The sequence below is a fragment of the Equus quagga genome, chromosome 1, assembly GCF_021613505.1.
Source record: "Equus quagga isolate Etosha38 chromosome 1, UCLA_HA_Equagga_1.0, whole genome shotgun sequence".
NCBI classification, from domain to species: Eukaryota; Metazoa; Chordata; class Mammalia; order Perissodactyla; family Equidae; genus Equus; species Equus quagga.
Window position 1 is genome coordinate 183,123,484 of NC_060267.1, and position 25,629 is coordinate 183,149,112.

Here is a 25,629-nt window from a genome sequence, read left to right on the forward strand (position 1 = left end):
GGTTACCTGATAATCAAAATTGTTTCATTGCACATGAATGAACATGTAACTAGATACAAAATTTGGGCATGTCTCAGTCCTTCTCTCTCAATGCTTTGTCCTTATTCTTTTTTTCTTTCTATCTCTGCACTTCAAATGTTTGCTAGGATTTGTCTAGCTATAACTTTCCTAATTACCATAATTTGTTGCAGCACTTAGATTCCTCCACTGCCAACAACATGGATTTTAATTTTACTGCAAAGTTTTAGTTTCCTTGAAAAAGTTCAATGTGGTTTTTTATCTTGAAATAGTCTTTTTTTCTTTTAAAACATTTGAAGCCTAATAAGACTAATATAAAGTAACTTTTTAAAAATACATTCTGATATCTATAGTAAATAAGTCTGAGTGGTACCTTTTTCTTCTGTCAACTATGATTTTTGTTTTCTTTGCTCTGTAGTTTTTTTTCCTTAATAAGAATATTGTTAATCTTTTTCTGCTTACCGATCAAAGAACAGAGATCTATGAAGGCCCAGTACTTGTCCAAAACAGTGTAGGTTTCCTCTTAGTTCTAAATACTCTGACTTAAATGGTGATAAAAACAACCTCTCAGAATCGCATTTTGACAAAAGCCCCAATTTCCAGAGTTTAATAAGTATACACAGGTTGCAAGTAAACTGACATAAATTTTCTCTTAATCCTCAGTTTTCCGACGCTTTAAATAAAACTTATTAAGTGCAAAACCACAACCGCCAGCAGGCATGTCAGCTAGGAAGCTTCCTGTTGCCACCGCCCGTCCTCCCTCACAATCTTTGACCCAGAGGTTTTCTGATTGCCTTGTCTAGGAAGGGTGAGGTGGTTTTGCTAATGCACTGAGCAAAGACTTTATTGATCACGAATTGTGATTGCTCAACTCAGCGTCATGAATCTTTCAGTGAATAGGATTGCCTCCAAGATGCTTCCTTTTTCAAAATTGATGACTTCCTCTTTTTCTCTCTCTTTTTTTTTTGTGATTATTTGAAGGAAGGGTGTGAAGGGCAACATCAAGAAGACTAGTCACATATCACTGATGCCACAATTAATTGTGTCTTAATGGAAGAGTAGAAATTCCCTAGTCAGAGAAGGGGAGGGAGAGGCATCCCCGGTCACACAAATGCGGCTCAAGGACAGAGCAGTGTGACAGAGTGGCGTGTTTGGCAGACACCATTTCAGTGCAGGTTAAAAGCAAAACGTGCAGGTGGTGAGAATCTTCTTGGAGGAAGAAATGTTCAAGGCTAGCTGACTGCAGATCCGGGAAAGCTGGACGTGTTTATATCCGGGTTCTGCGGTTAGTGGCGAAGCTTGGACGGAGTTCGCCAGAACAGTGATGTGACTGTTCTATGATTCGAGACAGGTGGTGATTGTGTGCAAGACGGATAAACAGGAAACAGAGATGTCGGAGTGACCAAGTAAGTGTCTATTCAAGAGTCTGAGTATCAATAAAAGTCTTAACTAAAGCAAGGCCAGTGGAATTTGAGAGCTATTTTAATCACAGAATTAAGAAGACACTGATGACTGGGAGGTATTTTCAGAAGTGTGGGGAGGGCTTCAGATACGAAAGAGGGAAATTGATGTATAATGTGAATAATGGAGAAATAAAGCTGTGCGAGAGTAAATTGGTTCAAATCTTATGGAGGTCAATTTGGCAAATAACAGCAAAATATATATGTGTAATATACAATATATAATATATATAAAACCTTTGATCTCATAAACCCACTTCTGTGGATTTCTCCTATGATATTGTTGAACACATGTTAAATAATTTATATACTAGTCTGTTCATTACCTGAGTGTTATTTACACTAAAAGATTGGAAACACTTCCAATATATATCAGTGGGAAATTTAAATAAATTATGATATATCTGTCCAGTGGATTACAAAACAATGGTTTAAGGGGGAAAAAGCTTGTTTCTATGTATTGGAATAAAATGATCTCCAAACTAAGCTCATTTTTTTTAAGTGTACAACACTGGGCAGGAAGACTCTTTCTTTCCCTCTTTCTTTTTCTTTCTTTCTTTGTTTCTTTCTCTCTTTTTCTTTCTTTCTTTCTTTTTTTTTCTCTCTTTCTTCCTTTCTTTGTTTCTCTCTTTTTCTTTCTGTCTGTCTTTGTTTCTCTCTTTTTCTTTCTTTCTTTGTTTCTCTCTTTTTCTTTCTTTCTTTCTTCTTTTTCTTTTCCTTTCTTTCTTTTTCAGCTTTATTGAGATATAATTGATTTTCAATGAACTGTACATATTTCAGGTTAAAATTTGATGGATTTTGGTAAATATATGCACAGATGAAACCATCATCTCAATCCAGTTAAAGAACGTATCTGTCACCTCCTAAAATTTCCTTGCACTCTCTGGTAATCCCTTCCTCCCTTTCTTAACCCTCCTTCACCCCATTCTGGGTTTTGTCACTGATCTGTTTTCTGCCACTATAGATGAGTTTGCATTTCATAGAATTTGATATATGTAAAATCTAATAGTATATTGTCTTTTTGGTCTTTCTTCTTCCATTCAGTATGTTTATTTTGTGATTTAGACACACTGTTGTCTGTATTAATAGTTGTCCTTTTTATTGCTGAATAGTATTCCGTTGTATGATAAACCGCAATTTTTTTACTCATTCGTATTTTGATGGACATTTGACTTCTTCCTAGATTTGGGTATTACAAATGAAGCCATTGTGATCATTGAGTGCAAAGCTTTTGTTGTCTTGGGTGAATACCTGGAACAATGTTTGAGTGATCGGGAAAATGTATGTTTAAGACTTTTGAAGTTGTCAAACTATCTCCAGAGCGGCGGCACCATTTTGCGTTCCCACTGGCCGTGGATGAGAGTTTAAGGGGCTTCACATGTTCTCCAAGATGGAGTGTGGTCAGCCTTTCAAATTTTAGCCATTATTGTGAGGATGGTGGACTGTCATTATGAAATTCATTAGCGTTTCCCTAATGATTAATTATGCCGAACCTATTTTTATGTGATTTTTTGCTATCTGTGTGTTTCCTGGGAGAAGTGTGTCAAATTTTTAGCCCACTTTTCAGTGCTGCTGCACGTCGACTTATTGTGGAGTGCTAAGAGGTACGGATTCTAGATATGAGTGCTTTTCAGATAATAGTTTTGCAAATATTTTCTCTCAGTTTATGGTGTGCATAATCATTTTCTCAAGAGTATATTTTGAAGAGCTAAGGAGTATAATTTTTAACTTTCCTTTCATGTATTTCCATTCATATATTTTGTGTCATGTTTAAGAAATCTTTGTCAAACCCGAGATGACAAAGATTTTTCCTATATTTTCCTCTAGAAGTTTTGTAGCTTTAGCTTTTACATTTAGATGTATGATCTGTTTCAAGTGAATTTTTTGCACATAGTATGAAATAAAGGTATACTTTGATTTGTGCTTTTTTTTTTTTCATCTCTGGCTGTTTAACTTTTCAGCACTTTTATTTGAAGAGACTGTCCTCCATTGAATTGCTTAGGCACTTTTGTCCAAAATCAACTGACTGCACGTGCTACATGCATGGATATATCTGTTCCCTTCCATCTCTTCCCTTGATTCACACTCTGGGACTTTGTGCCCATGGCAAAACAGAAAGAAACTGCTTTACTGCCCTGTGAAACCAGAAGAGTGTGTGCCAGGCAGAATCCTGGCAGGAGGGAGCGGGAAGCCCCCAACGTGATTTCCATGAGGGGGACTTTGACAAAGGCTCACACAAGAAGGGAGCAGAGAAGGACGTTGGTCTTGGGAAAGAGAAAGAACCTAGGACTCTCTCAGGTAGACTAGCCATCATGAAACACCCCCATTTCAAGCATGTAATTACAATATGTAGTAACTAATTATGAGGAAAGGCGCACAGTGTTTTAAAGACACATAACCACCGTCAGAGAGTGCTGACCGAAAAAAAGAGTTAAAATTAATTGGGTAAATGGCATTCCAAGTAGAGGGACTATCCCATGTGATGAGCCTCTAATGAAAGGTAAAATGGTACATTTTTTTTAGCTATAAAAATGCCAGAACGGTTGAAACAAAGTATGAGAAAATGCACCTGGAAGGCCAGCCACAGAGGGCCTCACAGTCAAGTCATAGATGGGGATCTTTATTCCAGGAGCAAAGGAAGGCATTGAGGAGGGAAGTGATGAGTGAAGAGCCATGTAATTCAATTTGTAATTTGAAAAGAATTCTCTTCTGATGAGCCCCATCAGACTTTCCACGGTATAAAAGATGGTGAGCCTACTGACGTAGCTACTGCAATAATTCAAGAGAAAGATTTGGAAAGGCGACAGTGGAGAATAAAGTAAGATCACTGGATTTCTTGATGGAGTTGATAAAGTTAGACTTTACTGAACTTGAGGAATGAACTTTAGGAAGACCCACGATGCCTTTACTTTGGTTCCCACTCTATTGAATGTTTTGTAAGAACTGGATCCATTCTGGGAGCAAATAATACTCCTCTAGGCAGAGAGCCAGTTCTGGACCTATTAGCATTCAGATCCATATTTTCGGTCCATTTCTGCTCTTTTTCACAGCAGCTAATCCCTGCAGACTGCATTTACCCAGCTGACTTTTGGTTGTGTTCAGCCAATATAAGGCACGTGCAGGAGACTGAAGGATGGGAGAAAGATGCCAAGGTAATTTGGTGTCTCTTTCTCTTTCTCTCTGTCTTTCCCTTTCTCTTCCTCCCTCTCTCTCTTTCTCTTTCTCTTCCTCCCCCTCGCTCTTTCTCTTTCTCTCTCTCTTCCTCTCTCTTTCTCTTTCTTTCTGTCTTTGTCTGGTATCTCTCTTTCTCTTTCTCTCTGTTTCTCTCTTTCTCTTTCTCTCTCTCTCTCTCTTTCTCTTTCTTTTTGTCTCTTTCTCTTTTTCTCTGTCTTTCTCTTTCTCTTTCCCTCTGTCTCTGCCTTGGGTGATGACTTTCTCTTTCTCGCCTTGGGTGGTGTCTCCAGCCATAGATCTGTTTCCTTATGGCTCTAGTTCACACCAGACAGGGCTAATGTGTTTCTAGCTTCCCCTAGTGACTTCAGCCCCTAGAATTTCACAGCACATTCTCCCTTTGACTCTGCAGCCTAGGTTGACGGTAGCTTCCTGCTATTGCTAGCCTCTGGGTTGCCTTTATATACTCTATTTGACTTCTCAGCCATCTCTTCACTTGTGCAACCAAATCCCCTCTGTTTTAAATTCTTAGAGAGTTTTCTATTTTCTTGTTTGGACCTTGAGTGATACAAGTCTCAAAGCCCAAATATGGAATTAATAATTATAAATGCTTAAGACCCACATCATGGGCTTGGCTCATGGTCAGTGCATTCCAGGTCAATGCAGGAGGTGATCTTTAGGGATCAAGAGAAACAGTCAGGTAATAAATTAAGCACTGAGCTCTTTTGTTTCACTAGGCAGCCCATTAGCTCATAGTTCTTTTTTTCCAAAGCAGAAAATTTTTTCAAGAGTAAAAGAGTCATTTTTACATATTTAACCAGTAGGGATCTATTGTAAGACTTGGATCTTAGAATGCTGTGGATTTATGCTGTCCTTCGTAACATCCCAACTACATACAGTAATCATTCTGAACCAGATGTTAGTTCTTCTACAAGATTTCAATCTTTTTTCAAAATTGTTATTGAAAATCATAAAGAATCATATAAAATAATAATTTTATCAAGATCTATGTTGTGTCAACAATCATTTATCAAGTACCTACTAAATGAGAGGCATGATAACATTTCTACATATAATATTGGGTTTCATATCCCTTGTTTGTCACAATAAAAAATTTAGAAACTGATACCCAGAGATGTTAATGAAATTGCAGAAGGTCATTGTAATAGACTGTGATGTCTCTCTTATGACCTGCTGTAGACAATCTATTTTATTTTTGGCATTCTTTAGACTGAATTTTTCCGCTTTTTTTTTTTTTTTTTGGTTCTTTAGGCCAGATACTAACTAGACATCAAAGAGAAATGACATATTAGGTCATTGCAATTTGATGGAAAGCAGCAATATTATAATTAAAATATTTCAACATATGGAGGCAAAATGGAAGTGTCTGAGAGAATTAACATCACACTGAAAGACTAAGCCTTTCTCTAGAATGAAATCTAGCATATTGAACAGACTGAGAAAGTTTCTGTATCAGTCAGCTTTCTAAATTTCATCCAACAGAAACTAATTGTGGCAAAATTATTAAAATAAATTTTGGAAAGAAAATTGGCTTCATACTATCTCTGATAAGTCCAGTTTTTAAAACCTGTTCAGTTAGGGGCTGGCCCCGTGGCTGAGTGGTTAAGTTCGCACGCTCTGCTGCAGGCGGTCCAGTGTTTCGTTGGTTCGAATCCTGGGCGCGGACATGGCACTGCTCATCAGACCACGCTGAGGCAGCGTCCCACATGCCACAACTAGAAGGACCAACAACGAAAAATACACAACTATGTACCGGGGGGCTTTGGGGAGAAAAGGAAAAAAATAAAATCTTTAAAAAAAAAAAATAAAACCTGTTCAGTTAGACCAGGATGACCTTCACCAAAGGCCCTGGCCAGGGAATGTCACTTCTGTAGAAAAAAGCAGGACTTGTTTTTCCCTGACAACAGACCACAGTTGAAGGGGGATTGGTAGTTTAGGGTCCATGAGTCAAGGGACAGCAGCAGGAGTCTGTCTCAATGCAGCCATCCCAGTGACCATCTTGCCCCTTAGGTAAATATTCACGTTAACGTATTTAAAGAACTATAACACTGGTGGAGCAGAGCAAATTTATTGTGGGTGATGATGATCCTATGCAAGAACTGTCCACCATCGTGGCACCTTGAGGAGCCACCATGGCCTGGTCTGAATAGGAGTTTCATAACGATCACATCTCTTCAGATGGTTCAGGTTTCATCAGGGATGATCTGGAGCTTATGTGGGAGATAGCAGTGAGCCGAAGAAGACTAGCAGAACAGGGACTGTAGCCCTGATAAGACACGTTTCTGGTTGTCTGGGATGTGTCTGCGGGCTTCCATTGATAAGGACACTATCTTCAGCTCCTGTGAGGGCAGTAGCATCACTGATCTTTAAATCTGTCTTCAAACATGGTTCTGAAGTAACACCAGGTGTTAGACATTGTGCAGTAGGCAGAATAATAGCCCCCTAATGATGTCCATGTCCTAATCTCTGGAACCTCTGGATATGTTACTGTACATGGCAAAAGGGATTTTGCAGACGTGGTCAAGTGAAGTAGAAAACCTTCCCTACCTGTGGTCAGAGACAGATGTGATGACAGAAGCATCACATGCAGTGTGGTTTTTTTTAGATAAAGGAAGGAGACCATGAGCCAAGTAATGTGGGTGCATTCTAGAAGCTGAAAATGGCAAGGAACCAGACTCAATCCTAGAGTCTCCAGAAAGGACCATAGTCCTGCCAACATCTTGATTTTAACCTGGTGAGCCTAGTAGCAGACTTCTGACATATAGAACTGTAAGGCCATACATTTGTATTGTTTAAGCCACTAGTCGTATGGTCTTTTGTTATAACAGTGTAGTGAGTTGAATGATGGCCCCCAAAAAGATGTGTCCATATCCTAACCCCCAGAACCTGTGAATATGACTTAATTTGGAAAAAAGGTCTTTGTGGATATAAATAACTTAAGGATCTTGAGTGGATTATCTGGACGGGCCCTAAATCCAGTGATGTGTCCTTATGTTAGATTCATACAGTGTTTAACAATACATGTATCATAGATTTGCCGTGAGGATTAAATAAAATAATGCATTTTAAGTATTTGCCCTGGTGAATTATAAAAAGACCTTAAGAAATATCAAAAGCTATTTTCCTGATTGTTGTTGTTATTAGTAGTAGTTGTATCAGATAATCTTCAATAATTGATCAGATTGGGCCTGAATTTGATAACATTTTTGTGCACCTACTGTTATATATGTGCCTGGAACCATAGGAGAAACTTGGAATGCAGATGTGAATTAGAAATCATTCATGTTTTCAATAAGCTCAGAGTCTGAGCTTAATTAACTTTTTTATAAACGTCCCAATATCAAGCTTCAATGAGGGCACAAACAGGTATTAACGAAAACTCTTGTTCATCTAACACTATCCAATACTTTCAGCTTTTACAAGTAACTTCATGCATGTATTCCAAAATGTTTGAGTTCACTTCTTGGGCAAGGTGCTTTGATAAAACATTTGGCTATGTGAAAACGATACGACATCACGTGCTTTCAGAGCCAAGAGATCAACTGGGAGATGGTGGTAATTGCTGTAGGAGAGGCCCAGGCCAGACCTCTGAGAGGGAGACGGAAACATCAGCCTTGCTTTTGCATTTCAAATGCTTCATTCAGAAAGCAGATAAATTTTAATTCATCTTGTGATAGTCCAATAACTTTAGCTCTAGTGATTTACTTTGTATGAGGAGGTGATTTAGTTCCACTGGTGTGCTGCGAGTTGATGGCATTCGAAATCAGCGACTGGAAGATCCGTTGCCTGTGTGCTAATCCAGATGCTGCATCTGCGTCTAGGACTAGAAGTCATCTTGCCTCACTCTCACTCCCCTGCACAATAGAAATGACAGTAATCCAGTGGCTTACATTCAACTGTTTACTCTGTAAAGTTTTCTGGATGGCAGTACTTATACTTTATTTTAACTTTATATTTATTTACAAAAATCAATGGTTCTCCTGTGGGAAAACCAGCACCTTCACCACTCTCCCTTGCTCCTCTTGTAGGATAGAGGCAGGAAGACACCAAACTCTCTTAGGCATGACTATTTCCTATTCATATCTTTCCAACTAGGTTCATCTCTATGACGAAGAGACAAAGAAATCAAGGAACCATTGAGCAAGATTGACCAACATGGCCCCACCAGCGTGATTGCTCGTAAGACAGCCTGTTCTGTTGCCCAACAACTTTAAGAATAATAATGGCTAACATTTATGTAGAATTTACGATATGCCTGGTAGCATTTTAAGTCATATTTTAACTCTTCAATATAGACTTATGATTTAGGTGCTACTATTATGGGTGGGCAGACTAAGGCACAGAAAGGGTAATTTGCCATTTGTCACACAGTAAGTGGTGGAGATGAGATTTGAACCTGATGGTCTATCTCAAGAGTTTGTACTCCTAACCTGTCTACATTGTGATTCTATTAAGGAAGTTTTTACATTGGTTCAAAGCTACCATATTTCCGAAGCTTAGTCCTTGTTATTCTGAATGATTTTTCACAGATTAATTGAAATCTTTAACTTTTAGAATTATAAAATATTAGTCTTGGAGGAGTCTCCAGAAAGCAGGTGTATTCCTAGATGAGCATAATGTATAGGTACAGAATTCTAATCCAATGTCCACATATTAACCCTTCAAATATTTTTAATTCAATAAATCAACTATCATATTTAACTCAAAGCTATCTCATTCCAAGATGAAATATTACTGGGTCTATTCACTATTTATCCTGTAAAATAGTCCCACATTTTTCACCACTGGGTTTGCTCCGTCCTTCTACAATAGAGCATCTCGGTGTCCTTTGAAAACATGGCACTCAGAATCTCACATAATCCTTCCAGCTGAGTTCTTGCCCAAAGAGTGTGGGATAATTACAACTCTAGACTCAAATTCTATAATTCTGTGAATACTGTCTTCACTTCCAATGGCTTTTGGGGGCGATGTTGATGCCAGCGTGGCAGCTCTGAGTATCTGAGAGACAGTATTGGTTCACAGAGATCTTGAAGTCGGACAGTTTCCCCCAAGATGACCTGCTCCTGCTCCTCCCCCTCCTCCTTTTCTAGAGTTGTCAATCCATGCCTCCTTCTTTTGCCATTATAAAGTTTTCTTATATATACAAACCCAGGGCTTTTTCTTTCTTTCTCTCTTGAATATGATCTATTTGACCTGTTAAGAACTTTTCGATATAACCTGTTTCTGAGACGATTCCAGCATTGTGTTTAATGCATTTGATAGGCTTACAGTTATAATAATAGTGCTTCTCACTCAATACCCCGTCAGCAGATTCCCTGAATCTCAACTTCTTTCATAACCTTTTGGAATTAAGATGGACAATTCATGGACCACTTCCTTAATATCTTAATAGGCAATATCTATCAATTTCTTCCTCCTGATTATTTTATTTTATTCTCTGCTATTCCTGATTGATGAGGTAACTCTCTAGTCATTGCATTGCTTTCCTGGCGATTCTGCTCTTGTTATACCCCATTTTAGCACTTAATTTGTTTATTCCTGCATCAGATAAATTTTGTTTTGATGAGTGTTTTGAGATGATAGAAGACAATTATTTCTAAAATCCTATCTGGAATTTTGCTGGACTTATGTATTAAAATCATCTCAGGTCAGCTTCCAGAATACTCTTTTGGAAAATCAGGGCATTACTTATAATCAATAATATTCTGAAAACTTCCCATATTCCATTATATTATAAAGACTGTATTGTAAGGTTTTATTACAATAGTGTTGATAATATATCTGAGAATTATTCTAGTAGCCTGAGATAAAGTCTGCCTGGTTCTGGAATTTTAAACTAATATTAAACTATTTTAAGTATATATAGTAAAATAAATAAGTACAGCTTGGGAAAAAGAGACTGACCACCTTAATAAGGACCAAAAGATCACACTTGCCTTGATGAAGTCACCATCATTCAGGATGCACACCTTAATCTTGGATAATGAGAAAGATGATGAGTCAGCAAACCAAGAATAACTCCACCAGCGCCAGGTAGCAACTTGAACCAATTTTACAGAAGATGACCTGTGAAATTTGCACTCTTTGCTTCAGGGGGAATTAAATATGGGCAGAAGAGAAGTAATTTCCAGACAACTGAATCTAGCCAGTATGTGGATCAAAAGTGAGGTTTCTCTCAGAAATTGGGAATTAGGTAGAAAAGACAACTATACAGCAAAGTCTAAAAGAGATTTGAAAAATCATATCAAAGAGACAAAATGGCTTACAGACCAGCAAAACTTGACTCTGTTCGCCCTTCTGTGTCCCTAAAAGTCCATATGTTGAAGCCGTAACTCCCAATGTGACTGTATTTGGAGATGCAGCCCCTGGGGAGCTAATTAAGCTTCAATGAGGTTTTAAGAGTGAGTTCATAATCTGGAAGGTCTGGTGTCCTTGTAAGAAGAGGAGACGCCAGAGAGCTCTCTCTCAGCACACACACGGTGGAAAGCCTACTTGAAGACACAGGGAGAAGCCAGGAAGAGAGGTCTCACCAGAAATCAATCCTGACAGCATCTTAATCTTGAACTTCCAGCCTCCAGAACTGTGAGAAGATAAATCCCTGTTGTTGAAGCTCCCTAGGCTGTGGTATTGGTAATGACAGCCTGGGCAGACTAATACACGCTTGGAGCCTTTTTCAATCACCTCTTACTGTTGGAGGCTCAGAATCACTTTCATTTTCTAATCCTATAAGGCCATTGGTTTCTCGAATCTGTTCCAATTCTTCCAAGTTCTGTTGAAAAACCTGGCAGTTATTGCTTAAGCTCATATCTTTCTTGCCACAGCAGGCTAGAGGCCACTGAGGCTCTTCCAACTACTTTTCCTGTAGCTACGGCCTCAGTTGACACACGCTCAGTCTCCAAGATATTGCAAATGACAAGCTTAACAAATTTTGTGCTCTCGATCAGCTTTTCGTACATTTTAGTTTCTTCCCGGACCCACAGTTGGACTATTTTCACATTCTCTCTTGCAGTTAGAGGTGTCTCTCCTCCTCCTACAAATAGAATAAAGACAACCTTCAGAGACACCTAGGAACCCTGTGTTGAAGATGATGGGGCCACGTAACAGAATGAGCCTTTGTCACTCTGGCTAACTGGAAAACATAAACTGAATTATTATGTGTGCAAGAAATAAAATTTTTATGTGTTAAGTCATTGACTTTTGAGGGTTTCACTGGTATGAGAGCTGGAGTTATCTAACACGAAAACTGCTACTGAAAGTGGATGCTCCTGAATCGAAATCCTCAAGTATTTGGCATTGACTCGGAAGTTAGGTGCTGAGTGATAACAGATGTCTCAGCTGGAGATCCGTGCTCGACCCAGAGCTCCCCTCCCAACAACCCGTGTTAGCTAGTAGCTAGTGTATGTAAGAAAAAAAACTGTTTTAAGCTACTGAAATTTTGGCATTTTTGTTTTCACAACATAATCTAGCCACCTTGACCAATATAAAAAAGTCATCTAAAAATTCGATCTTTAAGAATAAAACAAACTATAAACTACAAAATAATATAACTAGCAAAGTATGCAGGGCCTAAGTTTAAAAAACTGCCATTGAGCATCATACCAAAATACATGAATAAATAGTAACACATATCTAGTTCTTAGAAATATTTAGGAGATGTTCATTCTCCTTAAATCAATTTATTTTTATTCAAAGTGAACCCAACAAAGTTACTGCCAGGTTTTATTTTCAGGTTAAACAAGGACATCAAACGATCAGGAAACTTAATGAAGAGAAAATATTGGAGGGCATAATCCTACCGTTTATTAAAATGTATATTTAAAATTATAATAATTAAAACAGTTTAACATGAATAAACATTCAGATTGCCAAAAACTTTGAAGAGTTTGAGATTTTACTGTATGTACAAGCTAATCAGCTAGCCTGTGACTGTTTCAAGGATGCTGACAGGAGATGTGAAGCTCCTGCGTCAGAGGAAAGACTTCTTTATGCACAATACAACAAGCAGCATGACCATCAGCATATCTGCAGTGCTTACCTTTGCCCACAAATTCCGCTGGGATTGCGCCATGAGCCCAGATGACACCTGCATGTGCAGAGGGTTTTATTTAAGGGGAGGAATCCAGGGCAAAGGGCCTAGCATTTTTTGAGCAAACAGTAAACATTGTAGCAAGTAATGAACAAGCCCGTCTCCCCCAGCTCCTGTCCTGGGAAGCGAACAGTTCTAGGGTAGTGTTGACCTGTGTAACTAGATGCGGAGACTGCTCGGTATCAGGAAGTATGTGAGCCTTGCACACTCTGCAAGATTATTCAGGCATGGTCAGGACTCATGTTGGACTGCCTCTCCCTACGTGGAACAATGGAAATGGAATACAATAAATAACCCAAATACACATTTTTTAAAAACCCAGATAGTAATTTAATAAATGATAAAATGGCATTGCAATATGATAAGAAGAAGACGGATTTTCTTTTTAATGGTGAGGGAGCAATTGGTCAACTATTAGAGAGAACAAGCTGGATTCCTATAGTTATCTTTATATCATAATTCTGGATGGACCAAAATTTAAATATTATAACAACCAAGCCAGGGATTTATTTTTTAAATCTTGAAAGCAGGAAACCCTTTCTAACAAAGATGTAAAACATAAAACAAATGCAATTAACTTAATATTTAAGACGGTAAAAAATATCAGTAGTAAGTATCTAATGACAAACTGAAAAAAGTTTGCAAAACATTTATACATAAAATATATAGACAGGGTTCTTAATATATAAAAAGTTTTCATAAATCAATACAAAAACCAAGAGCAAATAAAAACAGGTCGAGACATAAACAGGCAGCATGCAAAAATACTATTGCAAATAACAACATATGAGAAGTGTTCAACCTCAATTACAATTAAACAGTTCATTTTTGGATGCTATGTCAGCAATATCCAGCAAAATTTTACTGCATGTACACTATCTCTAGTACAATCTTAAGAGAGCAAAGAATCTTGTCTTGTGCCTGATCTTAAGGGGAAAGCATTCAATTTTTTATCATTAAATATGATGTTAGCTGTGGGTTTTCATAGATGCCCTTTATCAGATTGAGGAAATTCCCTTCCGTTCCTAGTTTGTTGACTGTTTTTATCATGAATCAGTGTTGAATTTTGTTAATGCTTTTTCTGCATCTATTGGGATGGTCATGTGAGATATTTTGTTCTATTGATAAGAGATATTACATTAATTGATTTTCAGATGTAATTGAAATTGAACATTTTATTCAAATAAAGTCTGGTCCTTTGGGGAGAGCTCTGCGCTCTCTTTTCTTATGCACTTCTCCCCATGGGCTAAAGTTGAGCCACTATGCTGTGCTTTGGGCCAGGAGGCAGCCTCTGGTCTTCCTGGCTTGCCTCTCCCAGCTTGGAGCCTCTGCACCACGAGGGCACTTGGGTGAGGGCGGTTGGGTTCCCAGTATCCTCAGCCAGCTCTACCTGGGGAATAGCTTCTTCCTACTGGTAAGGACTGGGACGAAAGAGGGAGCCCCTCAGCTCTTGGCCACACTCACCATGACTTTAGCCTCTCCCCTCTAGAGTTGGAGGGGATGGGAAAGGCCAGCGGCCTCAATCTCAGTAACCTTTGATTGGAAGCTGAGGTGAGCAAACTCCATGTCCTTGACCACACCTGCCAGGGGGCAATGTACTCATGCTGAGTTGAGATGGGCAAGAAGGAAGGAAAGGATTGTGCCTCAAATGCCACAGATTCTCTGTTTTCGTCTAATTTTAGTACATTTTCTGGAATAAATGTTTCTTCGTTTGCTGTATGAACTTAGAGACTTTTTCAGGGGCTTTCTCTTTTTTATAGCTTAGCCAGCTTTGCTTGTTTTCTGGGCTATGGAGTTCTTCATGGTCCGATCCTGGAAGCTGCATATGATTTTATATATTTTAAATTTGGGGAAAGAAACCATAAAAATTTGCTAATAGCAATCTCTGAGGAGAAGGATTGGAGTCTGAGTAGGAGGGAAGCTCAATCTTCATTGTATTCTCTTGTGTACAATGAATTTGTTGAGTGACTAAATGAATTTTGTATGTCAGTTGTTTCCTTTTATGAATTTTTATATGAAAAATGTTTAAAATACATCATTCTTTTTCCTCTGATACCTAAGACCGTTTCACTACCCTAAGCATTCTCAAATAAGCACGTGGTCTCCAGCGTTACTGACCAGCAGACTGTGGGTGGGACCGATTTCTTGACATTTCATTACCAGAGGAGCACTGAGCACTCTCTGGACCCAGAAGGAAAATTACACAGAACTGAACATGGCCACCAGGCCCTCGACCTTCTGCTACGATGCATTTCTAGCCACATTTTCTCCCCAGCACGGGGTCACCTCTCATGCTCCAAAGCTCCTTTGTGACATTGCAAGCTCTCCTTTTCCTGCCAGGTTCCCTAATGTCAGCACATGCGGACATCTGTCACTCTTTCCTCCGTGCTCCACAGTGGACTCACGCCACCTCAGAGCTTCAGCTATAAAGTGTTGATACGTGTGTGTCTGTTTTTCCCACTGGACTGAGCTCCTTAAGGGCTTGTTCCCCTTTGGAGCCCCCCTAGAGCCTAGCACATAGTAAAATAGGAAGAATATTGACATAAATGGGCAAAATGCAGGATCTTTAGAGGGTAAATATGACCTACCTCATATGTCTTTGATTGTCCTGAAAAGAGTTCGTTTACTTCCTGCTATGAAAATGAGCTCAAAAAGACGAAATTTTTGAAGTACAGGTACAAAAGAGAACTGAATCAAACTGCTATTATATGAAGCTGCAGGGGACATAAGCTCAAGAAATGGCAAGGTCATGTAGGTAAATGGTGAAAGTCTGCCAGTAGTGAAAAGGAATGGCAAATATGAGTGGTTTGCATCTGTTTTTAGCACACAGCTGTCCTCATTCATAAAATCATCACATATTTGATCCATGTCTGCTTCACTTGACCTCTAACCTGAGGGACTTTCGTTACACTTGGAGCCAGCGCTAATACCTTTCAATTCGAGAACAGTTACTCATTCAAAATTGTCACAGAATAAAGCCATTAAGGTCTGTCTTATCTATTTAAGTTTGCAGGTCTGTCTAGAGAAGATTTTGTAATCTTTAAAAAGTGAAGAGAAACATATTCTTGATCCAGAAATAAAGGCCCTTTTAGAACGGTTACAAAAGAGAATAGGAGAAATTTTCAGAAACAACCCTTCTTCCCATGAATTCTAATTGATTAATAAACAGTTTTTAAAAATCTTTGTTAATAGAATTTGAGAAAAGGACTTGGCATTACATCTGTAGTTCATTTAACCCAAAATCATCATGAAGGAAATAAAGGAGGGAAATAAAGTTGGAAATTATTATAATTGAACCAAATCCACAAACTGGTATTGGAATACACAGAACTAAAAGATAGATTTCCAGTTTAGCGAGACTATTTCTACCCTGTATCCATATGCTATTGTTGTGATTTCTTTGTTATTCACTCATTCAATATTTATGCAGTATCTAATTGGGGCCAGGCCCTGTGACAGGTTGTGGGGATATGTAAGGAACAAAACAAATTCTTCATGGAGCTGACGTTCCAGTAGGAGGATACAGACAACGAAAATGGAACAAATGAGATATGCCAGGTATAAGTCCTATAGAGACCAATAATACAGGAATGGGAAAGGAGAGTGCCTGAGATGGGGAAGTGCTATTTTAACCCGAACTAGTCTAACCCACCCAGAAAAATTACTCCTTTTGAAATTAGTGAAAGTAATATTCCAAATTAGGCCTGTCTTCCTTCTTTCCTTCCTTCCTCACCTGGTCTTTCATAATCATTCTTCCTCTTCAAGCATTGCCATAACACAGTGGAGGAAGCAAATAATATATTTTATTTATCGTGTGCTTTTCTAACTTTTTCCAAGAAGGACATGTAGATGGTTTCAATATTATCAGAAGATAAACACAGTGAGGAAATTTGCATAAAAGAAAAATGAAAGATGATAAAACAGGATGAAAACATGTCATGAAGCCCCACACTGATGCCAAAATTCCACAAATTTCGCTCTAAGCTTTCTAGCAAACAAAGAGGAGAGGGAAATTAGCTATGAGATTCAAATAACCATAAGGTAAAACAAGTCAATTGCTAGAGTGACACATGGCTAGACTATGCCCCAGCTGGTCCTCCTTAAGAGGACACTTCACAGTAAACACAACAGCATCCCCAACAGCATCTTGCTTCATTGGAGAGTTTCTAACTGAAAGAATCTAAGTGTGAAGTATAACCCTATGCTACTGGAGTTCACAATCTTCTTGAGGGTATCCACCACACACCCAAGAAAACATTATTACTTTAAGAGGTACTGTAGTATCTTCGTCAACATGCAATGCATCACAAATTAAAATTGCAAAAAAGGGGGGCTGGCCCCGTGGCCGAGTGGTTAAGTTCGCGCACTCCGCTGCAGGCGGCCCAGTGTTTCGTTGGTTCGAATCCTGGGCGCGGACATGGCACTGCTCATCAGACCACGCTGAGGCAGCATCTCACATGCCACAACTAGAAGAACCCACAACGAAGAATATACAACTATGTACCGAGGGGCTTTGGGGAGAAAAAGGAAAAAATAAAAAAAATCTTTAAAAAAAAAATTGCAAAAAAGGGAGAATCCACTGTGGGCTGATACCATGAATTTTTGTTTCTTAGAAAGACAACTTAAACTTTGATTTTCTAGAACCAAGGATATATGGAGAAAAACATAAAGGTTATCCAGGATCCAGGTGAGGATGGCGGCAGTAGAGTTTAGGGAGATGTCACAATGACTTGTTTTGGAGACTGTAAGGAAATCATAGTGACTTGAGCAAACAGTTAATTTTATGAATAGCGGGAGAAGAGATTAAGATAGATAGGAGATGCTCCAGTCCTAGAGGATGAGCTTGAAAGTATGGATTTGGTGCCTCAAGCTTCAGGCTCTAAATTAGGGGTACATGGATAGAGTTCAGGAGGTGTATGGACTACTTGAAATTGTTCATGATTGTGAATGTATGCACATATGTGGAATTATCTGGGAAAAGTGCCTGTCTTGTTCATCATTTTTGAAAGGGACCTTAATCTCCCACCAATACTGTCAAACAACAACAAGTGTAGAAAGAGGCAATGATCAGCCACGGACGCTCTTTAATGAGGAGCGGTGCCGGACTCTAATTGAAAATGTTGGGGCTGCCAGCATAAAGTTGCCCCTGCTTTTGATAAATAAAATAACCGAAATGTAACTAAAATATAAAATTATTGCAAAAGACTGGACTTGGACATCTCAATTCGATAGACAAGCAAAGGGAGCTCAGAGTTCTTTTCCTCTGGCTCCCGTGATATCAGAAGCAACAATCCCCAATTTTTGGGCAGATAGCGTTTCCCACACCCTGCCCAGCCCTTACTCCGCTAAATTTATTCTCTTAACTGGTTGATGCAAGACTTTGTAATTCAAGTCCCAGTTTAGGGATTACGAGATCACACTGGAACGTCATCCTCAGGTTCAGGAACACACAATGGCCGGTAAGAACCACAACTTTCTAATTCAATGAGAATGATTTTCATTATTACACTTGTCACATAGGGAACTTATTGCAATATAATTTACAGATCACTAACACATCTTCCACAAAGTAGAACTGAATTCTTCTTTTGGAAAGCCTAATGACCATAAGAGAGATGAAAATGCAATTTTTTAAAGTATTGGGGAGGTGGTGATAGCAATAAAGAGCAAGAAAGTCAATATTAGGCAAACAAGAAATAAAATGAATTAAAGTTGTTTTAGGATTCAAAAAGTTCAGTCTTTCAAACAAAAATCTCTAAGCATATAAAATTTCATGTAAATCAAAAGTAATTTACTTCGCCAACTGGCTTTGTTTACTTTGGGGTATTTTACAATGTTTTTCCTCATGTTTCTAATTATAAAAAAGCTAATTATCTTTAAATTAAGGCATATATGACAGCTGATTTTGCAGTAAACTCATGAAAACAAATTTGTGTTTTCCCATGGCAATACCATAAGATATGCAAATATCATAATATTGTGGTTAGAAATAACCACACGTTCCTGTAAGATGTAAAACTTGGTCCTTCCTTACTATACATCACTGTAAAAGCTTAATTGTAATCTGTAAAACCCAGAAGCTGGCTGAAAATGTTATGTGTGCTCAGTAAAGACGACTGGCTCATTTGAAATTTCCTGGACTGCTCCTGTTGCCACAGAAGCTTGTTAAAACAAAGTAGCTGGATACATTCATGAGTTCCTTGACCATCTGGGGCTTCTCTCAGGCAATGGCACAGTGAGAGAGCTCCTGGCCAGGAGGTTGTGTGTGGGACCATAACTGAACACTGTGTCCTTTGCCCCTAGATTCTGGCAGCGTCAACACACCAGCCAGGTGAGCCATAAAAGTGGTTCTGTTCTCTCTTACTGTGTTATCCAATATAACCCTTTTGTGTTCTACCTACATGATACTTTTGTGTCCAAGACCATTATATTTTATGTTCAGTGGTCAGTATTACTGGTCAAAGCCCTTGATGGCTAAGCCCTAGGGCATCTTCCCAATGAAATCTATTCTCTACTTGGTCATTTCAGTCATATTCTTTCCGAAGCCTCTTCACTTTCTTAGATCTACAGAAAAAAATATATGTGTGTGTGTGTGTGGTACATATATATGTTGTGTATCTGTGTGAGCCTACGTATTATCTATCTATTTAGCTATCTATGTATAGAGAGAGATGACAAGAAAGAAACATGTGACTATGGTGCAGGATACCCACTCGTTAAAGCCTGTATATTTCTCACTACTCACGCGAAAATTTTGTTTCTTATATACCTGTTATTTTATTTATATTTAGAGAAAAAAAAGATCTGGGGAGGGGAGAATGGGGAGTTTTTGTTTAGTGGGTACAGAGCTCCATTTTGCAAGATGCAAAGAGTTCTGTGGATGGCTGGTGGTGATGGTAGCACAACAATGTGGAAGTACTAACGCCACTGAAGTGTGCACTTAAAAATGGTTAAGACGTTAAATTTTATGTTATATATATTTTACCAGAATTTTTTTAAAAGATGTGTTTGCCAATCTACCCAAATATTTCTTCTATTACAGAAATTATGTTTCAAATTTAAGTAACTATTTTCAAAAACATTTCATGGTTCCCCATGAACAGATTAACACCACCACAACAATGTACATGACTCAGCGTAACCTTCATGGCCCTCAATTCTGATCTCGTTTTATCTCTCGGAGATCTTGCAACTGGCTACTTAATCCAAGGCATGACTCGTGGTTTTCTGAGTATGTCATTTATCTCATACCTACAACCTTATTTCATGTTCTTCCCCCTTTTTGGAAGTCCCTTCGCTGCTCTCCTCCTTCTTATAGAAATCATTCTCGTCTTCCAAGATTCAGGTAAAGTCTTCCTTCTGGCCTTAAGCCTTGTGGAATTCAGATCGCTCCAAATAATGTTAGATTTCTCTGTAAGCCCAAGACGCCTCACACAGATCACCACATATGATAACTTATCTACTTCTTTGCCCACCTTTCACGAAAGCATCACATCACAGCTGGGCCCTCCCGGTCAACAGACAGATCTACTGGAAAGCACCATCTATTTACTATTTTTCCATCTGTGTCTTTTTACCTCTTGCTAGAGTGTTTTACGTGGTAGACACACAAATGTTTGTTAACTTGTATAATATATCAAGATTAGTTACTTGAGCACCTCATTTTAGACACTATCTCAGAAAGTTTAAAGCAACAACCACCATGACAGCAAAGAAAGTTGAAGAACAAGCAAAGTAAGAATAAATTGGCTCACCCCACCTAAAGGCATTTTTTTAATTACTAGCTAAACGTTAAATTACAAAATAATCATTTTATAGAAACAAAGGCTTTGTCAATTTTAGACAACTAAATGATATATTTAGTAAATTTAGCATAATTGTTAATTGAAGGAACATTCCAGATCATGGGTGGGGCTATAAAATATGACCCTCCAGTTTTTACCCTCTAAAAAGTGGTTAAGTCACATCACAAATAATTGGATTGATTTTGGCTCACAACATTCATTCTTTGCTGCTATTGTGTGTTGCTCAACTGTGGGCTTTGCGTGGATATAATAAGCTAGTTTTTGTTAGAAAGTCAGATTATAAAGCCAGTAACTGTTGGAAATCTTGGTTGGTCTCTGTGGAAACCAATGTATGTGACTGGCATAAGTGTTGTTAATGAGAATGTCTGTGAGAATTTGACATTTGGTGTAATTCTCTGGCTTGACGTTAACTGCATTCTGTCCCACTTTACTATTTCATGCTTATTTGCAATTTGTAAAAATAATAACCACCGCATGCCTTCCCCTACGCCGCGTCCTTGGTGGCAAGAAAAGAATATACCCATCCCTTGTGCCCTGCCCTCCAGGCAGGAAGGCCAGGGAGAGACTGCCTCAGTGCTTTGTTAGTAGAATATAGTCAGATTCTCCTTCTGTCTCACCTGTTTAAATATATCATAGGATCAATTTTAACCAGAAAATTTTTTAAAAAATTTTTAATTGTAGCTGCTGTAATAATTCTAACGTATTTGCTTGGTACAAGAGTCTAAAGTTACAGAAGGGCGTTCAATGAAAATTCTCCCTCCCACGTAAGTGTCATTCAAATACCTAGTTCCTCTGGGTGGGGACCCAGCTATCAGTCTCTTGTCTAACTTCCTACAGATATTCCATACACAAGTAAGCAAAATGTTTATTTATTCTCATTTTACCCTTTTGTTCACACTAGTCATACCATCCTATACATATATCCACTTAATTTATCTTGAAGGTTATTCCATTTAAATATATAAGTGGTTACCCCACTCTCTATTTTTTCCTTTCCTATTAACTCTTTTAAACTGGGGATTGTGTCACATGTACATAAGTGGTGCATACATGTGTATACACATATAGCAGACGCATCCGTATAGTTTATGAAAGGTACACAGAATAATAATAAAATGACCACTTATATACTACCTTACAGATGACATAGAACATTACCAATAAACTTAAAACCCATGTGCATCACTCTCTAATCAAATTTCCTCTTTTTCATCATCCAGAATTATTTTTAAATTAAGTTTTATATTTAACATTCTATTACCTTTCTTGAATGTTTTTATCACAGATGTGTTTATATGATTACTTATTTTCCTGTTATATGTGTTTGAGCAATAATGAAAAGAGACATCATACTACATGTATTTCTCTGTAACAGACTTTTTACGTCAAGTGTGTGATTCATCTATGCTAATGTACCTAATAATAGTTCCCTGAGTTTCATCATCACATAGGATTATCCACGCTCCTATTGTAAGACATGAATTGTTTCCAGTTTTTTCCTGCTATAAATAACAGTGCCATTAACTCTCTGATATATGTCTCCTGCACATGAGGTAGTCTCTCTACAAAATGTATCTAATAGTGGAATTGTTGAGTCATGGGATATGAGCACCACCAACTTTACTGGATGATACCGAATTGTTTTCCAAAATGCATATGTCGATTTACGCTGCCACCACCACTTTTCTACATTCTCGCAATACTTTTTAGTTTCTGCAAATCTGTGAGTGTGAAACTGCATCTCATTTAATTTTCTTTCCTATTATTTCAAATTAGGCTGGGAATCTTTCAGAGGTTTGTTGGCCATTGTTTTTTTCCTCTTCCTGGAAATATGTGTTCACGCAATATAGCCACAGAAGAGAGTATAAAACATGTAGGCACAATTTAAAGAATAATTATAAAGCAGACTCTTGTGTAACTACAATTCAGGTAAAATTCAAAACATTCTCAACATTCCAGAAGCTCCCTCATGTCCACTCCCAGTCTTTCATCATTTATCCTCCAAGAGGTAACCATTGTCCTGACTTTTATTTTAATAATTTTCTTTCTACTGCTTGTTGATTTCTCACTCAAATATGTATTTCTAATCAGCAGAGCTTAGTTGTGTCTCTTATAAATGTTATAAAAATGGAATCATACCGTATGCATCATTCATTTCATTTAGATAATGGCCAATTGTTTTCCAAAATGGTTGCATTAAAATTATACCTCCACCAGCAGTCTATGACAGTTCCCATCACTCCAAATCTCTACCACTTCTTGTCTGTCTTTCTTTTTTCCAACCAATCTGGTGGGCATGTAATGACACATCATTGTAGTTTCCATTTTTATGTCTCTTTTTATCAGTACTTCACATTTTTATTCATTATTTGTATTTCCTCTTTTGTGAGATGCCTTTTTTATTGAGATATCTTTTTACTAAGGAATTTAGGAATTGTGTGAATAGTGTAGATACAAATTCTTTGCATTTATGTGTCATAAATATCTTCTCCCACTCAGTAGCTTACCTTTTCATTTTCATTGTGACCTCTTTTTATATATAGAAGTTTTTTATTTCAGTGTAGAAGAATTTGTCAGTCTTTTTGCTTATATTTAGTTCTTGTTTTGTATTTCATTTTTGAAAATCCTTGCTTACCTTGAGGTTTTAAATTAACTGTCCTATACTGGCATTTAAAATTGCCTTTCACATTCCATCTGGAATTGATTTTTGTTTATGGTTTGAGGTAGGGATCAAATTTCATTCTTTTCTATTTGGATCCCTAATTGTATGAGTGCCATTTATTAAAAAGTTCATCCCATCCCCAGTGATTTGCCGTGTGCTTCTGCCATATATCAAGCGTCCATAATTGTGTAAGTCCGTTTGGGGGCTTTCTTTTCTCCTCCAGTGGTTTATCTATTCCTTGCATGTCTTAGTTTTTATTGCTTAATAAAAATTATGCTGACATCTATTAAAGAAAAGCCTCCCACTTTATTCTTCTCACAGTGTGTTATGGCTATCTTTGGCCTTCTTCACTTCCATAATTTAATTGATACTTTTACAAGATTAAGTAACCCATACACAAACATGATCTATCTATTTATTTATTTAGGTTTAATTTCCTTCAACAGTTTTTAGTAAAAAATTGATGATTTTCTCCATAAAATTTCTCATATTTTTGTTTTATTTATTTCTGGATTCTGTGAGTTTGTTTTTTGTGTTTTTGTCTTTGTTTTTACTATTTTAAGTTCTATTCTTTTTAAAATTGAACACTTGGTGTTCAGAAAGGCAATTGACATTTGCATTCTGATACCTTCTAATGTAACCTCTTTAACTTCTCTCAGTAATTCAAATGACATTAGGAGATTATATAGATTTTCTTTGTTGGCAGTACATTGTCTAAAACAAAATGTTAGGTTTTTTTCTTCCTTTCTAAATAATGTGTCCTTTCGTTTATCTTATTTTACTGGCTTGGGCACTAAGGTGTATGTTGAATATAAGTGATAGAGTGGGCATTCTTTCCTTTTTCCTGATGTTAGAGGGAATGCTTTTAAGGTTTTACCATCAAATTTGAGGTTGCTATGGATTTGATTAGGTACCTCAAATCAGATTTTTAAAATCCTCTTTTATTTTTAGTTTCCTATAAATTTTTAACAAGAATTGATTTTAAATGTCATTGAATGTTTTTCTGCATTGAGGTAATTGGTTAGATGATTGCATTGTTTTTCTTCTTTAATCCATTAATGGAGTGATTTTAACCAACTTTTTATTCCTGGGATATATCTAACTTGCTCATAAGTTACCCTCAAGAGGAGACTCCTCCTGTGTTTTTCTCTTCCCATCGCCAAGGTACAATATCAACTCACAGCTACATTAAAATAAATACTTTGCTTGAGGTATTTCAGATCTCATGGCTAGTTTGAATTTGGGTCACCCACCTGAGTGAGAGCTAACTTGTGATTCCATTTTCTAAGAGGATGTTTTATTCTGTGATTCACAACCATGGACAATATAGACATATTGTCTATGTTTGCACAATCTCCCCCACAGCTCACCCCACCCAGTAACCTTTTTATTAAGGCTATGACCTTTTGGGGTCCCTTTTTTTTTTTTTTTTTTTTTGAGGAAGATTAGCCCTGAGCTAACTACTGCCAGTCCTCCTCATTTTGCTGAGGAAGACTGGCCTGAGCTAACATTGTGCCCATCTTCCTCTACTTTATATGTGGGACGCCTACCACAGCATGGCGTGCCAAGCAGTGCCATGTCTGCACCCAAGATCCGAACCGGCGAACCCCGGGCAGCCGAGAATTGGAACGTGCGAACTTAACAGCTGCACCACCGGGCAAGCCCCTCGGGGTCCCATTTTTATGAGGAGTCTCTGATTCAACTCCCCACAATGCACAAGTCTGGCCTTTGCTCCTGTGTTACGTAGTTCTTAACAGTGAGGTTCCATGTCATTGAGGAACAGCGAGTTCCTTAGGCAACCACTCGTTTCCGTACCTGCTCACCTCTGATATGGCTTCTACGGAGTTTCCTTACTTTCTGGCAAACTTAGCCAAGTATCTGAAATTTTTTAATATTAATGCATTATGTTTATTTGCTTTACAATGAAAGGATTTTCCTGGCTCCCTGGTGTACCATATTGAGGGAAACGAAACTTGCTTTATATATGGCCCCATGATATTCAATTCTATGTACATAACATCATCTATGTAGCCATATAGCTTTTGTTTCCATCGTCTATAAACAATGCTATACCAGTCATACGACGGAAGAGGAGTGTATTAGTAAAACGTTTTGGAGTCACAGAGACAAAGGGTTCCAGACTTTGGCACTGTGACAGATACCGCCAAATTGTTCTCCTTAGAGGCTGTGCTGCATTACCTTCCCCCAGCAACGCATGACACTGCCTGCTCCTCTTCACCCTCACAAGAGTATCTGCTGTCACACTTTTGATCTCCGCCAGTCTTACAGAGATAAACCACAGCATAGCAGTTTTGGTTTAATTTGCAATTCTCATACTCTAAGTGAAGGTGAAGACTTTATGTATGTATAAGGACCATTCATAACTCTTTCTCTGTCAATTTCATG

The 25,629-nt window shown here is 38.0% G+C and overlaps 1 long non-coding RNA gene across 1 annotated transcript in view; it reads left to right on the plus strand.

The window, feature by feature from the left end:
- The first annotated feature begins 1,030 nt into the window (after positions 1–1,030).
- LOC124234665 (uncharacterized) overlaps positions 1,031–25,629 on the plus strand; it is a 27,651-nt gene continuing 3,052 nt past the window's right edge. The window contains exons 1-3 of the long non-coding RNA XR_006887371.1: positions 1,031–1,424; positions 4,529–4,630; positions 8,766–8,849. This is a non-coding gene — a long non-coding RNA (uncharacterized LOC124234665). The remainder of the gene's footprint in view (positions 1,425–4,528; positions 4,631–8,765; positions 8,850–25,629) is intronic.